Consider the following 18,829-nt stretch of genomic DNA (forward strand, 5'->3'; position numbering starts at 1 on the left):
AATTCAGAAATCTTAAGCTGTCTAAACCACAACTTCTGTAGTGTCATTTTTAATTGTAGTATTGATATAATTAAGCTTTTATTTCCTCAGTACAGTTTTCTAATGAAATGTGCTATTTTCAATATAATACTATATATAATACAATATAATACTAGTTTCTATTTGCTCACAAAGAAATTGATGAGGATATGAACATATTTATTCATTATAATGAATGGCTCTGCTGGAATTAGGGGAGTGCAATCCATAGCTGTCTGCGGAGTTGAAAAGCACACATTTCTACCCTATATAGCACTATAAATTTTTTCAAATAAAAAGAACAACTAGATATGGATTTTTTAAAATAATAAAATTGGATAACTCAATTGACTAAAATGTGTTCCCTCCACGCAGAGGTACACATTATAACGTCATCATTTATATTTCTCAACATAAATCAAATTTCATAATAAAATTGTTTTTGATGAATCACCACTTCCTTTCTAGCTTCAAAACATTCTGACAGAGAAAGCAAATTTGTTGATCTCTCTATATGATAAGAAATCACTGAAAATATATTTAAGACTTTTGGACTACGGTGATTCTTTTTTTAAAGAAATTTCCTTTAAAATGAAATATTCAAGTGAAGCCATCCTTGAATTTGAGGGAAGAACCAAAGAATAAAATTGACTTTATTTTCAACATTTTTACAGAGCCATCTGCTGTGTTCTCAGACAATAAGGCCTGGAAGAGTCATTATAGAACAATACCATGGAAACAATTTGCTTAAAAAAATGAAAACAACACTACCTTTAAGATATGTTTTTCTTAATCCTAGGGTTTAAATATCCCAACATTGTACCCAGATTCTCGTCCTTATTTGTATTGCGTTTCTCGACTGAGATAAGAGTTAACACTGCACTGGAATTCCTACTTAGCGCTGGGGTGTCCGGTAGTAAATCCTACACATTATTAGAATATCTGTCTGTTATCAGTCCAGTCAGGGGGTGAATTATTGACTATAACTCATTGCTGGGCAGACTGCACATGACACTCCAGTGAAGTTTTGATAATTTCTAGAAGTCATGATAATTTATGGACGAGGATTTTGATTGATTTCCCTCCACCTATTTCGTGCCTATCAGTAAATAGGACACATATTGATGGCCTACTTGAAGTACATTAACAATATGGGGGAATTCACAACTTAAGCCTTTTTTCCCACCCCCCAACCCCAGAGAGAATCTATTAACACAGTGACTCGGTGTCGGTGAATTTTCTTGTTTGCTTTTACTGGTGAGAACTGGGAAGGAAACACAGAACCCTACTACTGAGTGTGTAAAATCACCGGTCACATAACTATTTAGATACATTCTTCACTTACAGTTATTCTAGCCCCTGCTTCTGGAGAACCCAGAAGCAGGGAAGAAAAACACATACTGAAAAAAAAAATTGTTTTGCATCTCTTCGAGTATCAGGATCCAGCCCATCGGATAAGAGACCTTTTGAATCCAATAAATACAGCTAAGTTAGTTACTATTTGAAACTCTTGTAATATATGGATTTAAAATTCACAGATACTGCTCATTATGATATAACTGTCACTTTAAAGTTCTTCAGAATATTGGATAATACTCACCCATAACAACAATTCTATTTTACTTTTGTATTTTTCCTCCTGTCTCATTTTTGCTACATTCTCCAAATTCAATTATTTCCCAGAGTAAACTCTACTAGACAAATGTTTCTTTTATTCCTTTACTGAGTTTTCATCATTGTGATTTCATTATTGTCTGATTTACTACAACAATTGCCTCCTAGAAAAATAACAGTATTTCCAACTCTTAATATATACTTTGGAATAAGACAAGCAGTATAAATAATAATTTCAATTTAATGGTTATTTTCCTAAATGGCATTTAAAACATGTCTACATATCTGGAAATTTCAACTTAACACCCAAATAATATTTTGAAATCTGAAATAAAAATAATGGTGTTGCTTTTGCAAGAGCAGTCAGGGTCAGAGGCAGGTTATTTGACTGAATACTTGGCTGGGGGAAAATAATGCTTTCTTCATTTTGTCTTAATTTAGTAGCTTCTAGCAGTCATCTAAACAATCTTAAAATTAAAAGATAATGTTAATGGGAGAGACTGTTGTCATAGGATAATGGTTCCCTGCTGCTAAATTAATGCAGCCACAACAATGCTGGAGCACTCATTGAAAATAAAGGGGAAGACAAAACCCGGAGACATATTTTTCAAAGCAGGTGTCATGGATCCTATGACACTGTTGTGTTACAATTACATTGCTTCATTTTTTTTCCCAGATAACAGTGGAAAATGATCATCCCCCTCCCCCAAAAGGTTGTGAAGTAACAATGGCATGTCGAAGATCTCCACGGCATTGGAGATCTAATTCTTTTAGAGCAGAGAAAATTTCTTGTATGATTCCTCAATCAGGAGGAGGCTTCTACTTTTCTTTTAACCTATGTATATACATCTGTGTGCTTGTATGTCTCAGGCATTGGTACCCCCAACAAATCAGTAGAGGCTGTTGGATTCTGCAGGAGCTAGAGTTACAGGTTACATGAGCAGCATTTTGTGGGTGTTGGGAACTGAACTCAGGTCCTTAGGAAGACCTGCTTGGGCCTGTAGCATCCAGATAAAGTTCCAAGGGCCTAATAATGGGAATGCCATGGAAGCGGGAATCCCTGGCAGCTGCCTAGATCCCCACTCTTTTTGTGGCCAGCCCCCATAATCTATTCTTGATAGTGGGCCACCCTGACCAAAAGACCTTTGGGAAGATAGTCTGGAGGTCAAAATAGAAAAAGGCAGAGCTATGCAAAGCTGCAGAAGATGCTGCCCTCCTAGCAGGGAAAGAACTTGCCATAATGAGGGTCTGTTGGAAGAGGGCACATGGGAAGGTGCCTGAGGAAAGCCTTCAGGCCTTGAGGGGCTGCCTGCCACCAGCAACTAGCCAGGAAATGGGGACCTTGGTCTGGCTGCTCTTGGAATATTATAACAACAACCAGAGACCTTGAGCAGTAGATGAGATGGCAAATTCAAATGACACATGACTTCCGCCCAGTGAGAACCTGAGCAGAGAGCTCAGCTATGCGGTTCCCAGGCTTCTGACCCACAGAGACTCTGAGAACATAGCTAGAAATTGTTTTAAGCCACCAATGTTATGTAATCTGTTTTCAGAAAACTAATGCAAACTCTGTGAGGGGCGGGGAGCCCAAGAAGGTGTTTTGTTTCACCCTTCCCTCTAGTAGAAGCAATTCTATTTTTTTCCTTCTTGTCCAGTCAGTCACCTTCCGTCGCAGAGCCTGAAGCAAAATGCCTGAGTTTCCTAACTGTGATCATGGTGTGTATCTGTTAGGATTGGGAGCTGTAACAGATAACACCAATACATAACTGGTGCGGGGTGGGGAGGGGGGGCATAAAAAGGTGGCAATTCTTGGGATTAAGACAAGGCCTAAGGACCAGTCTGGAAGATGGCACACAGTTGCAGAGTTTGAGGGTAAGAATTTCCACAGTGATCTCTCAGCAGGAATAGTTGCTCTGAATGATTCTGCCTTGGGTCACTCATCCTGTTGCAGAGTCCCCAAAAAAACTTGTTATGGGCATTCTCAGGACAGAAATCTACTTTCTACAGATAAGAAGGAACAGGGCTCTTAGGGTCTTCTAGACAGAGCATGCCCTGGGATCATCCCCCTGCCAAGAATGTACAGTGAGCAAGAGATAATAATACCCTAGAAAAATTAGAACCTATAAACTTAAAAAGTGGCAAATGTCAGCCCAGTTTCATGTGGCCAGAGGATGAATGCTGGAATCATGGCAGTGGAGAGCCTATCAATCATATCTGAAGTGTGCCATCGAAAAAGAAGACTATCGGCTATAGGAGACCTCAGGATGAATCTGAGGAACTGACTGACTGACACAGCATGGGGTTGGGGAGCACCTGAGCAAGTTATGGACTTAAGGATGCGGCTCTCTCTCTGTGTTCCCCATACTTAACCTGTACGAGGCAGCCAGAATGAAATGACTACCCACGTTGTTTGAGCCCAATGGTCATAAATTTCTTACCTCTAGCCCTACCGTCAGCACCCTGTTTCTCTTTTCTTTGGATTGTAAGGGTTCCTGACTGTGTTATACGGGTCAGAGCTTTTTCAAGTAAATGTTCAGGACAGTGGGAAAGTCAGCTGGGCAGATGTGGGCAGATGTGGGCAGTGGAGGGCCTGCATCATTTGCCTATATGAATGCAATCATGGTTTGCTTTGTGTACGTATTTGTTTTAATGAACTTTTTAACTGTTCTTTTTTTTTTTTTTTTTTTTTTTCTATTCTATCCTCTCAAGAGATTTATCTGGCACCTACTGTATATCAACAGTGTTCAAAGTTCAGGAGAGTCTGTAATGTGTATGGTTTTTCCGCCCGCCGCAGCCGCTGGTCTTGTCAGCAGCAAATTGACCCTTACAAGTTATTCTGCCTTAGATGGTAGACCATGCCACAGGTAAAAAATGACGCAGGGCAAGAATGACAAGGAACACCGGGTCGGAATGGCGGTGGCAGTGGAGCATAAATTTGTACGTAGATGGGACAGCAGAGGACTTGACGGGAACATGAAATCAGAGACCTGGAGGGAATACAGACGCCACAATTCCAAGGAAGAGTTCCAAGAAGAAGCGTCAGCATGAAGAAACCCTGAGGAGCATGTACTTAAGGCTAGTTGGATGCTGAAAGGAAGCCCGAAGGTCCAGAGTTAGAAGACAAGGCTGGAAGTTAGACATGGGTGGACTGGAACTTGGGACCTTACCAGGCGCTACTGCAGGATTTTGAACAAAGAGAGAAGACACCTTTGTTTCAAAAGCCTCACTCTGGCTGCTCTGGGAAAGATCACAAACCAGAGTGGCATGCGCACAGAGAAACCAGGGTGCAGAGGGTTCACAAGGTCATCGTTCAATGGGTCATGGCAGCTTGGACCTCGGGGCCAGCAGAAGCAAGGAGTGTTCCAGTTGTGTGTAGCCTTCGAACAGCTGCACCAGGTAGAACCATAGTGTTTATTGTAAGTTTACCCTGAGTTTGTGTGCCTTTGACAGTTCCTTTGTGTTGTCTCGGTTCATAGCAGCTGCAAATTCTCTTCTGCTACTAAGATGACAGGATATTCGCACCCTATCTCTTCAACATACACACAAGATTCCCCTTCTCACAGGCTAGGTGTGGCATAAATGGCCACAGTATTACCTTTTCACTCAAATTCATTTGATTTAGAAAAAAATAGCCAGTGATGAACCTTTCAGTTCATGGGGCCATACTTTCTCCACAGAGTGACTCTATTTATCCACCCAACAGCCTACATGATCAGGGTCATTACCTCCATTTTTAAACAGAGGAAACTCCAATCCAAAAATGAAGTTTTTTTCAAGACCAGTGTCAAAACTGAGGTTTAGAACTTGGAGTTGTTCATCTAGGTCTGACAGTGCAAGCCTTTGTAATTCCAGTTACACAAGAGTTTGAGACAGGAGGATTTCAAATTCTAGTCATGTCTTGGGTAGAGCACACATTCAAGGCCTACTTAAAACAAATGCACCAAGAGTTGGGGCCAGCTCAGTGGTAGAGTACTCTCCTAGCAGGTATGAGGCCTAAGTTCCAACCCTCTGCAAGCTCTACAGGTTGAGAAAATCTTCCATCTCTACCAATCAATGGGTAAATGAGCTTTGTCAAATAGTTTTTCGAATCCTTAACTTCTAATCCTGTGTTTCTTAACGGGAGATATTTTGCTATCTGTTAGGAATTTGTTGGTGTCTGGAGATACTTTTGACCATCACAACTAAAGGACTCTAAGTTGCTACTGGCATTAACAAGTGAAGTCCAGAGACTTCAAAAAACAGCTCTCAAGGCAGGGGAAAGTGGGGTAGGAGGATGGGTCCGAGGTTAAGAGCACTGGCTGCTCTTGCAGGGGCTCGGGGTTCAGTTCCCAGCACCCACATGGAGTCTGGGAATCATCTAAACTCCAGTTCCAGATGATCTGGAACCCTCTTGTGGCCTCGGTAGGCACCAGACATGCACACAATGAATATATTTACATATATATGGGCAAACAACCATGCAAAATAAATAGATCTGTGGACATGTTGGGAATAATACTAGTTTATTATGGTGACTATTGTTGTGCTGGATGAAGAAACCCTGTTCTAAACCATTGTTAGACTTTGGCTTGTCATAGTTAATTATAGAACTTTTTTTAATAATCATTAATGATGATTTACTAATAAAGAAGTTCCTTTAGCCAGAAAATTCTCAGTCTTGAAAATCGATTGAGATAAAATTTACATCTATCCCAGAAAAAAATCTATTCACTATATTCTATGGGGAAAAAATATTCAATGTATCTAAGTTTTTGAGTTTGAAAATACAAAACAAAACTGCAAAACCTGAAAATAAATAAATAAATGCCCACGTAATTATGTATAGAAAGTAAGTGACTGACTTTAAAACTGCAGTAAAATTCCATCCTTGGGAGTGGAGAGACAGTTCAGCAATCAAGACTCTGCTCTGCTGGATGGCTCAAACTTGGTCCCCAGCACCCATGCTGGGCAGCTCACAACCACCTGTCACTGCAGCTCCCGGGGATCTGATCCCCTCTGTGGGTCTGTCTCTACAGTCACCTGCAAAAACTGGCACACGCTTGTACCAACACTCGTAACGCCAAAAATAAATATTTTTTAGAAGTTCAAATCATATATATGTTTATATGCATGCGTGTGTGTATATTCATATATATATATACATGCATATGTATGTATACATATGTACACACACACATATATGCACACCGAAACCGTAAATGTTGTAGGATGAATTTGATATTAAATGGGTAGACAATCCCAAAGTAAGATTCTTCTGGGTTCCGTTGGTGTTTGATAGTAGGCCTACAGTCACTATGTTTAAGCAAGACACAAGTCCTGACTGAAATCATCTATTGAACTCTGCCCAGATTTGAAAGTCAGTCTTTCAGGCTGCCAAATACAAAGCTCTTAGTGGAAACAGAGGTGGGTATTCTCTATAAAAGCTACCACTACTGGGATAGAATTGGACAGATGATGGGAGTGGTAAGGAGATATTGGAGATAAACAGGGCCACCATATGTTAACATGGCACACAGTGGGCTGCTGCTGAATGGGCTGAGGAAAAGGCACCGTGGGCAAATGTGCTTGCCATGCCAGCATGAAGACCTGAGTTAGAGTCCCAGAACTGACGTACAACTCAAGCGTGGTAGAATGCATCTCTACAATCCCAGTGTTCTGATGACAAAATGGGGAAGCAGAGACAGGAGAATCCCAGAAGCTCCTGGAAAAAAAAAAGTTATTCTCCAATCTTGGCTTACATGTCCTGACGTGTACATATCTGCACTCACATACAAGCATGAACAAAAATACATACATCAATTTAGTTTGCTTAAATCTCTGTCAGTTTTTAATAGAGTTGAAACAATGCTGCCCGGCCCTAGTGTTTTAGGGGGGAAAGCTGAAGTGAGGAGTTAGAAAGAGATCGGCGCAACGCTCTGCGTGCAACACTCTGCGTGGGAAAGACGTAGTAGCCATGGGCCAGGTGGAACTCTGGAAGCAGTGACATGTGTTAGGCTACTGGCAAATTTAGAGGACGGTGTTTGGAAGTAGGCATCGAATGTGAAGGGTTAGAGCCTGGAAACAGCAAAATAGGGCTGCCCTGTAGATTCTATGCAGGAGCAAGCAAATGGCAGTGTCCTTTCCTGAAACAGGAAAGCCAATGAGGGATAGATTATAGGGGTACCTCAAGATTTCATTTGGACCTTAACTTAAGGTTGAGATCCCATTAAACATCCATGTGGTCAGTTTTCAAAGTCAGTTAGATAAGACATGCTAGACTGACAGGAGAGGTCTCAGCCATAGCAACAAATCTGAAAATCATAACTGCACAGACAACACTACAGTAGTGAATTAGACTAAGCAGAGTAAGTTGAGGTAGAAAAGGGGTCACAAGTGAGCCTTGGGTTACACCAACTCCAGAGGTCTGAGAGAACACTGGAGGAAAATACTGAAGAGACATTAGTAACATCTACAGATGCCTCAAAGAAATCAACATGATTGGAAATGCATCATGGGAAGGAAATGTTCATCAGACTCTACCCCTTTCAGGTTCATTAATAAAAAAAGCTGGGTCACATGCTCCACCTTAAGCCAATCACAATGGAACCTATGGGCTGAGTAAGAGAAATATTTCCCATGGAATGACAGACCTCTGCCTTGAAACAAAATTCAGTAATGTGTAAGTAGAGAAGTAGTGATGGGAGATGTCATTCTGTAAATATGTTTCTCGTATTGGTTAATGAATAAAGAACTGTTGGCCAATAGGAAAGCAAGGTAGGCGGAACTAGGAGACAAGGAGGAGAGAGGAAGTAGTAGGGAGAAGACTCAAGATGGAGGACCACAGGGTAGTACGCTAGCCCCTCTCTTCGGTAAGATAAGACCACGTGGAAATACTTAGATTAATAGAAATAGGTTAATATTTAAGACGGAGCTAGCCAATAAGAAATGCTAGTCACTGACCTACAGAATTATATCTAATACAGGGTCTCTGCACGTTATTTGGGGCTGGCGCAGCAGCAGTGGGCCCAGACTGGCTGGCAGAAGAACCTACTCCTAACAGAGTAGTGTCGGGGATGTGACTGGTAGTAGTTGGGTCATAAACAGGATCTGCCAAGATCCTTTCCACTGTCACATAGAAATTCCAGACCTCATCACAGCTAGAAGTGCTCTTGCTCAGGGCACATGCAGTCAGGGGAGCTGGTATTGCCTTTGCTGCTGTGTGATGAACCGAATGTCTGGCGATTCCATGCTATTGATTATGAAATAATCACTCCCATCTTCAAGAAGTTCCACACACCAAAGACTTCTAAAACCAAATAAAGATGCTGCCAAGTGAGGAAAGGCATCAACTGCTTGAATGTTTTTTCCTCTATACCACTAGAGCCACCTGCTTGTCAACTTTGGAAGAGTAAACACAGCGTGATCACACGAATAAAAGATCCACTGTTACTACAGAACAAGTTTTAAGGGATAATGATGCTGGGGGGGAAGGTGGGGGGGAGTCAAAAAGAATTCTCCTCGTGTCCTTCAAGTTCTGGGCCTCTGTGCCAGGTTCTTCATTCTGTGGCAAAAACAAAACAAAACCTTTCACTTGCCTCCATATAAGTTCCCTAAAGTTAAACATCCCATTGTCATTTGTCTCCAAACCAAGACAAGCTGTGGGAATCAGCCTCTCTCACATCCTCTGACTCTGCAGCCATATATGGAACTGAGCTTATGAACCCAGTGGGTGGTGATGGGAAGCTGCCTCGTGCTCTTTAGTCACCGAGGTGGCGATCCTGTGTAGCTAGGCCTGGCCTCAACATCACAAAACTAGCAAACTGCATGTGAAACGCCTCTACCTCAGACTCCCACTTTGTCCCCCTTAATAAAGCCAGAAGGCATCAAAAGCGCATGAGCAAAGTCAATACAGAATTAACCGTGGAGGGCCCCTGGGTGTGAAGAAGGCATGTCCCAGAGTGTGGCACCCAGTAGGCCCACAGCAAACAGTAGCTCAAGGACCACAGAAGGCCCTGCAGAGCACACGAGGTGGGGTCTAGTTCTTCAAGTTCAGTCTGAGAAGAACTTATCAAGGGATAAGGTACATCTGGAAGGGGGAGAAAATTGTCTTGCCCTTTGTATGGGTTGGACACTAAAGACACAAAGATGATGTGTAGGTGACACTGATCCAATTCAAAGTGAGAGGCTCCCCTGGCAGGTAGGAGCAGAGTCTGTGAACTCACCTGGCATCTCCCAGCAAGGCCAATACTAGAGCCTGCCCTCACCCCACGGCTGTCCCTCCCCGTCTTATCACTTGGCCATCGCTCCCAATCCCAGGCATGATCCATTTCTCTGAGATTTGTCAGAACACACCTGTGTAAGAAGCAGCAAGAGCCTGAACCCCGTGCTTACTTAACTGTTTTCCAGATCCGTGCCTTGGCCTTTCCCTTCTGACCAAAGGCATTGAAAATGGTTGCCTTGGGTTAATTATGTGACCGGCTGTTCACCACCTTTCACTCGTGGGGAGTGTTGGTTTGGGCAGGTGTCAAAGTGCCAAGGTTTATACAGGAGTCTAGGACCCTCCCTCCCTGCAGAAAGTCACCAGTGGCCTGAACCTGAGCAGCCTTCCCCAGCAACCGATTTATGAGGAGGCTAGTGACTCCATTCTGACCAAAGGGCTGAAGGAAGAGGTTAACCCTGCATCTCCAAGGAAGATACCCTTGTTTTTTATCAAAACAAACAATGTAATGTTGGGGGGGTCACCATCTTCTCTTTTTGCCTTTAGATGTAATATAAAGTGAGGAAAGATGGCTGGACCTCCTGCCTGCCCCATCTGGTGACCACAGGGAGAGGCAAACAGATCAGAGAGACAGTAAGAATTAGTCAATTCAGTCGTGTTGGTGGGGCCTGAATTAATCTAAACATAAACTTCCGGTCTCTAATTTCTTTCTGTGTGAGGAAATCAATGCCCCTCTGTTGTTCTGGTCACATTCAAAAGCACCTTAGTTATTATAAAGAGGGGACTGAGCTTCAGAATTTCCCATGATCCCGAAGAGGTATTTTGGGATTTTCTACCACCGCCATGGCCACAACAGAAGAGGCTGTCTTTAAGATGACGGGTTTGCAATTAGGCTCTCCTTGTTGCAAGGCCTCCCTGAGGCATGGTCCTGCCACACACTACCTCTTAACACTCTTGTTTCCAGAAGGCCTATTATTTTCAATGTGCGATCTGGGCTTGGCCAACTTTTGTTTATGCCATTAGAATTTAACATGCCTCGTGCCTCTATTAGTTTCTCTTGTTTCTCACTGCTTGTGTCAGAATGCTAGGGACACTAAGAAAAAAAAAATTAATAAATAAATAAATAAACAGACCTAGACATTGAGAGCTGAAAAAATTCAGGATTTCAGGTCCTGGTCAGCTTGAGATGTATGCATTTGAAATTTACAAACCGTTTTCCCTTTGTTTCATCTGTGAATAGAGGCTGTAATGATATTCCTTCACTGTATGTCATTATTAAGAGTCTCTTGCTTATGTTAAGGGGGCTTATGGAAGGGCTCAGACAAACACAAAACCACTTATTAGGACAAACAGAGCTTTTAAAAGAATACTATACTCTCATGAATAAACCAGTTTCTGATTGGCTAGAGTTGCAATTTAGCTTTTATCAGTAATTAAGGGCAAGCCACAGAGCAAACTCGTTAGTTGACACCAATTACAATTGGTAGAGGAACTAATGAGTCCAAGAGAAAAGTTATTTATTTCTAAACTTTTGAAGCATAATTGTTGTGTAAATCGGATAGCGCGCAAATCTTTTCCATACGTTTAGGTTGGTAATTGAGAAATAAAATGGTTACCAAATGTACTCTTCGTCCAGTTTTGTTCTGGAGTCGGTCTCTCCGGGGACTCTTTAAAGTGTAAGGAAAAGGTGATGTCAACAGCAACGTACTCTGAGCAAATGGAGCCAGGATTAATTAATAGAGATGAAAGGGAAACTAGACCTTTCTTAACCATTGCCTTGCAGTCCCCACAGGAAGATACTTGCTGTTCTGCAGATGACCAAACAGTGCAGAGGATGAGGCCAGGGCCCAGAGACCGCCTCATGTTTAAAAACAAAACAAAGCAGAAGAATGGAGAGTAAGCCTCCGCTCCATCTCATTTCCAGCGAGCAGTTTTTAAAACAAGGAACTCTCAGGAGCTTTTCCCTTTGAAGTTTAATATGTGGGGCTTTACATCAATATAACATTTTAAATGTGTTAAACAAATTAGTCTCTGGTTACAAAAGTTTTGAGACATTTGCCAGTTGCTGTTTAACTAAATTGAATATGTGGGGTGAAGTTGATCATACATTTGCTCATTTAGAAGCGCGCACATTTGGAATGATTAATAAATAAACCAGCCTCCCATCGCTTCAACCTCTGTGTTTATTTGAAGGCAATCTACTTTAAAGGGACATTAATATTCTTAGAATTATTATTAGAATAATTGCTTTTACTCCTCTCAGAACACACATTTTTTTTTCTCATTTCCCTTCAGCACAGGCAGCTTTTCACTCAGATAGAAACTCCCCATTATCATTCCCCACCCCCAAAAATGAAGAATAGGAATTATACACTTTTCACTGAGGAATAATTAATTTGTCTCAAGTATTAGAACACAGAATTGAAGAGTGACTTTGAATGGTAGTCTCTGAGGAGCAGCATTGTTTGTCCCCGTTCAGTCTTTAATGGGCTTCAGTAAATGGCCAGGAAAAATTACCTCCTTTCTGTAATATGAGAGAGGCGAAGAATGAAGGAAGTTATAGAATTCCCTAAGAGAAAAGGGACACACACACGCACACACACAACAGCACGCACACACACATGCATGCACCCTTCACAACAGCGCCCGCCTGGTCGCTTAGTAGTGAGCACATGGCTGGCTCTCCTTCGGACTTATTTGAGGGTAAGAGATCTGGTTACTAAGTGCATTAAAGCACAAGCCTGTCCCTAATTTGTATTGATTATTCTTATCGTGACCACTGTCGAATCTGCTGGGGAAACCGTCCGTCCTATAATTCCTTGGAGCTGGATATTCATTACACCTACCACCTTAAGTTTCCTCCCTTGCAGGACTGTAAGACGATGAGGACCAGAACTTTGGCAGAAATGAGCTTTGAAGGGGCCACCCCTCCCCCAAATGTCACTGGATCCCATAACAAGGGCCCCCAGATTATACATACCCCACCCTAAAGAAGATTCCTTGTAGCAAATGACTTTTCTCCCTGCTTCTCACTGGCCTCTGGGCTTCCCCGAGAAGTGGGACTCTATCCAGTCATAAAGGTCCTCAGGTTTAGTTGTGGCCTGGAGGGGAGACTGCTCAGGAGATTGCAGAGACTATGGAAGTAAGTTAGCTCATACTTTGTCTCCATGTGTGATGGGCTTCAGGAACCACGAGGCAGAGCCTCTCTTCCTTCCTAAACAAGGCCAGAAGAGCACCCTAGGACTGAATATATAGCTCTTGTCTGGACGCAAGGAGCTACACAAGGGCAAACAGCCCAGCTGGACTTCCCCAGCACTGCCGAGGCTGGGCAAGCCTCTACGGCCCAGCTGGGCACAGGCAGCAGACAGTGCTGGGTCTGTTCTCTGTGGTCTACTCCTGAGAAGAAGGCGTTCCCATGTCCAGCAGGGAGTCATGTCTGCAGCCAGGCCAGGCCATTCCGCCTCTGTCTATGTCTACATTCCTGTGGTGTGTGTGTGTGTGTGTGTGTGTGTGTGTGTGTGTGTGTGTGTGTGTGTGTGTATCCTCGTCAATAGGGTCTTCTCTGAAGCCTTATGAAAATAGCAGGACCCAAAGCTGAAACTTGGCCAAGTGTTCCAGAAACAGATTCTCACTACGACTGGAACCACAGCTGGAAACAAACTATGGACAGAATTTAGGTTCCACTTCTTAATTGCTTTGTGTCTTTGGGCAGTTTTGCTAACTTCCTTGAATGGCAGGAAAGAGTTTCCATTTATAAAATGGAACGAACATAGTTGCTGGTGAACTTTGCAGGTTAACTTGCTGGCACTGTGTCACTCGGGAAAGGTGTTCATACTCAGATGCAAGAAGACAGAAGTAGTCTCCAGTTATATGACACGTTTAGAAAAGTTTTTGTGTATTATCCAAGAACTTTGAGAATTCCGTGCCCTCATCCTATCTCAGTTCTCAAAGAATGGAACAGACTTGCACGATGTCATGTGATCAGAAATAGGCCGAGCTTAGCCATATACATGAGTCATCTGTCCCTGACTCCCCTACGCTTTGTAACACTCGGAGACTGGAAAGGGTATGCCTTCAATCAAATGATGCAAACTGGCAGCCTTGAGGCTTAATCCAGCCACCAGATGGGTTCTGTTTAGCTGACAACATCTTAAAATTTTGAAATTTTGGCTAACACCAAAAAAACGTGGAAATTACCTGTAAATATTTGGACTTACAGATTCTTTCATAAGCAGAAAGGTCTGGGATCTGCTTGTCCATGCAAATCCACCACCAACTAGGCCAGTTTCCTAGAGAAAGTTGCCTCATTTGTAAAAGAGGATAATCGCAGTGCCTACCTCAGAGAATATTGGAGAATAGCATCAGGTAAAATATTCACTGAGCTCAGAACAGTGTCCAACCCAGTGGTCGATATCATTCAGCATTATATGACATGTGTGTGTGGGGGGGTTCATGTTATGAACACATTGTACGTATTACATGCCTCCTCATGGGAGCCAAAGGTCAACCTCAGGAGTCTTTGATTGCTCTCTGTCTTACTTCTTTTAGATAGTGGCTCTGGCTGACTCAGAGCTCACTGATTATCCTAACTGGGAGCCCCAGGGATCTATTCCCCTGTCTGTTTCTCTAGATCTGGTAAAGGTGCACAACCCCACACCTGTTTTTGTTTTTGCTTTACATGGGTGCAAGGAATCCAAACTGTTGATTGCGTTGCAGGCACTTTACCACGTGAGCCATTTCTCCATCCCGTATTTTATTTTTGTTCTACTTACTGCTATTCGCCAGCAAAACTGAGGCTGAGAATTTTCCAAGGAGCGGCAAACTGTACTTAGATGTGAAGAAATCCAAGGTAGAAGTGTTGTTTTAGTCTAAATGCAAACCCAAAGTTGGTTCTCACACAGGGAGCTCAGCCTAACCTGGCATTAAGGCATCGGCTTCTCCAGCCGAGGTTATGAGGAAACGGTTTGTCACGTCTCATATTTATGGCATTTAAAGCAAACAGGACAAAACCTAACCTGAGTTGGCATGCTGCATGTCTTTACTGGAAAGACAGGAAAGAAAAAACCCAGGAGAGAAAGGAGGAAGCTGGGAAGGGCAAGTGCTTTGCTAGCTTGGCCGAAAGAAGAAACGGACCAACAGGAGGGAAGGAAGAGAAAGACCAAGAAGGCTGTTCCAAACATCCAGGAAGGTGACTTCTGATGCTTTCAGAACATTTCAGAAGTGCTATGCCCTCTGGTAGCAACTTACATTTTGCTTTGTTTTGTTTTCAAAAACTTCAAAGTATCTGTAGGCATCATCCTCAATTACAATAAATGTCAGTAACATGCTTGAAGAAAATTTGTTTAGAGATGTGTGTACGGCTGAAAATTGCACATTACATATGCCCCATGCATGATTTTCCACTAAATTTTTAACGATGCAAGGAGGTACATGGTTCCAGATAGATGAGTGAATCTGAATGTATATATCTGGTGCTTTGCACATTGACATAAACACAGCTGCTTTTATACATTTGAGAACATTTGTGTTTATTTGAATGTGTGATGGGGAGGTCATCAAAATGAACACACTCGTTGTGTTTATTTGAATCTCACATCGCTCATAAGAACACACGCCGTGTTTGAACATGCAGTCAAACACTAGCCTCTCTAAAAGGCAAATCAAACCCCAGAAGGCAATTCAATGCAAAACCCCATTAATGCTGCATTAATGACAACATTCCATTTACCAGAGAGCCAGGGAATTTAGAGTTAAAGGTTTTCAATGGCAATTTTATTTCTACTTGAGAAACATACAATTTCTTTCTATTACTTTATCATAGCAATACAATCTGTGTTTAGTAATACAAAGAAAAGAAAGTTTAAGTAAAACCAACCCTCGTTCTAAAGTATCAAAAATGTTGGCAAGATTTTAGGGGATGTCATGGAGTTTCTGTTGCTGCTGTTGTTTGCTTGCTTTGAGACAGGCTCTCTCTGCATAGCTCTGACTGCCCTGAAACTCACTCTGCAGACCAGGCTGGCCTCGAGGACTCTCAGAGATCTGCCTGCCCCTGCCACCTGAGTGCTGGGATTAAAGATGTGTGCCACAGTGCCCAGCAAGGAATGACACATTACAGTTTTAGCTGCATGAACAGCACATTGCACTATGTTTGTAGGGGACTCGGTCAGTGTCTGAAGTCTGGATATCCCATTGATACGACTTGGGTCTGTGATGTGGGCCATGGTAATGAGAATGGAGATGGTGTGAATGTGTATATTACTTCTACCATCACAGGGATGGCCTCTGTCCCTCCTCCCTCTTACACACACATACACCAGTAGGTACCAATGGGGCCCTTGAACCTAGGCATGTAAGTATACTTGCCTTAACCCTTGAGCAGAGGCAAATACCAAACCAAAACTTGCACTTTTACCAAATAAAAAAGAAAAGCATTAAAATTCAACCCCAACTCTGGAGTGATGGCCCCTGCTACATGTATGTGAGGATATTTAGGGACATGCTATTCTCAACTGCTGCATGCAGTAACTGGGAGGGGGACTCAGGTTGTCACGGACTGAGGCATCTGCCATTAGAATCCTCAGGGTTCCATTTACAGAGCTTCTTCCCTTTGGTTTTCTGTGGAGGAAAATATGACTAGTAAATAAGCTAATAATGAGATTTCTCTAGAAATTAACAATAGATTCAAGTGCCTGAACAATGAGGCCAAGTGTGTGCTTCTGTTTGGCTTGTGAGAGTTGACAAGTTCACAGCTGATGGTGGTTTAGCTAGAGAATCAGAATTCTATTGAACAGTATTAATAATGTCGGGGGAGGGGGGCGTCAGGGTAGGAGTGAGCCTGTGTTTCCAAGAGTCAGAGAGTATTAGGGTTTAGCCTACAAAAAAGACTTCAAACTGTGGGAAATGTTCAAAATAAAAGAGGTAGAAAAAAATCTTTAATGGCCCATGTTGTTGGGTCACACAATAAGCTTAGCAAACTGTTTCCCCAAGTTTCCCTTCACAACGTTCAAAAGTGCTTAGCTAGTTAAGGACCGGAAGCCATGTCTCAGCCTTCTTCTTCCTCTACACTTGTACAGCTTTTCCTTTCTACCAAGATACGCTTTTATCCACCTAAAATATTACTACTATATTTCAGAGTGTTTCCCTATTCATTTTAACACTTCTTAAAACATGTTTCAGGGATGACAAATGAAAAGCGGGAGAGGGAAGTCTCATTTTAAATCAAGCAATTTTCTGAGTTTTGAGTAGAAAATGAGAAAGGCTACCACAAACCTCTCCTTTGATGAAACCCCAAATACAGACAGGATCCGACTCCACATAGACAGAAGGATTTCTTCCCCTGACTTGGGAGTGATATCTTGTTACACTAATGGCTCTTGACAGCTATCGTAGGACCATTCATTTACATTCTTTTTGTGGTGAGCTAGACTCTGCCATTTAAAACCTCACCTCGCCCAATCAGAAACAGCCTTCTAAACAAGGGCCAAGATAAGAAACACTGAAGCTGATTTAAGTGAAACAGGAAGTTAAAATGCTACTTCCTGTTAAAATGCTACCTGTTGGGTAGGATCTCATTTTCACTTTAAAAAAATATAATGGGTGTTCAGTGGGGAGCTCCCCTCGGGCCTCAAGCTCCCTGGTTCCAAACCCCGCCCCCCTCAGAAAGCCTTCCAAGAGGAGGCTCCTCCCTCTGAGATGCTCAAACCCACACTCACTGGGTATTTAAGACCAGGTATCTAGACCTGCCATGTGATTTCTCTCCTGCTTTCTTCCCCTAAGAATCACCTGGGAGTTGCTTTGCTTATTAAACCTGGTCTTATTTATTCGGTTTGATTTGAATTACTGCATCAGTGGAGAGACAATATCGGGTTATAGAAACCTTTCATTGGACTTAATGTGCTAGCTCATTGGGCATGAGTGCTTGTTCTACCCAAATCCAAAACTCCCGCTCCCCCCCCCCACAAAAATGCTGGGCATGCAGGTGCTTGCCTGTAACCCCTGAGAAAGGAGACAGAGACAGGCAGATTCCCGAGAGCTCGCAGGCCACCCATTACCTAGCCAAAACGGTGAGTTCAGAGATACTTTCTCTTGTATTTTTGGTTGTGAGCCTAGCCTTTAACGGCTGAGCCATCTCTCCAGCCCTCAGAGAGACTTTCTCAAGACAATAAAATGCAAAGGGATGGCTTTTACATGTGTGTCCAGGGATACACACACTCAGTGCACAGGCTCTACAAATGCAATATATACATATATACACTCTCAGTTTTACTTTGGAAAATATAGTATGTGGCAAAGTGCTTGCTGCATCAGGATGAGGATATTTGCCCAGATCCCAGCAGGCATGGAGAGAGAGAGAGAGAGAGAGAGAGAGAGAGAGAGAGAGAGAGAGAGAGAGAGAGAGAATGGGATCGGGAGATGCATAGCAGCATTAGGTGTAAGAGAGACAGCCGTACTCCTGGAGCTCATTGGCCAACCAGTCTAGCCCATCAGGGAGCTCCAGGTTCAGTGAGAGACCCTGTCTCAAAAAATATAAGATGGAGAGCTATTGAGAAAGACACTTAACAACAACCTCAGAATTTCCCCATCCCACACAAACACAATAAGTAGAAACAAACAAACACATAGAGTCTGAAGATAGATGTGTATGCATATATTGCATGTATGCATATAAAAAGCTTTGCTACCATCAAAGTGTCAGTGATGATCCTTTCTTTTTAACTATACTTAATACTTTCAATACAACGAGACATCAATTACATTTATAATATAAAATATTTTTAAATTATTACATGTTTTTATTTGTATGTGTGTCTGTCTATGTGTATGCGTGCCGAGGGTGAGCTTGTGCCGCAGTTCTGCTGTGGAAGTTGGAGAACAGTTCTCTCTACCATGTGGGTTCCAGGAGTCAAACCCAGGTCATCAGGCTTGACAGCAGCACCTTTATCTGCTAAACCCCGAGAGACCTCCCTTTTCCTAATTTTTTTTATGGAGGTTTTCAAAAGT

This window comes from Phodopus roborovskii, unplaced genomic scaffold (assembly GCF_943737965.1).
Source record: "Phodopus roborovskii unplaced genomic scaffold, PHOROB, whole genome shotgun sequence".
Taxonomy (NCBI): domain Eukaryota; kingdom Metazoa; phylum Chordata; class Mammalia; order Rodentia; family Cricetidae; genus Phodopus; species Phodopus roborovskii.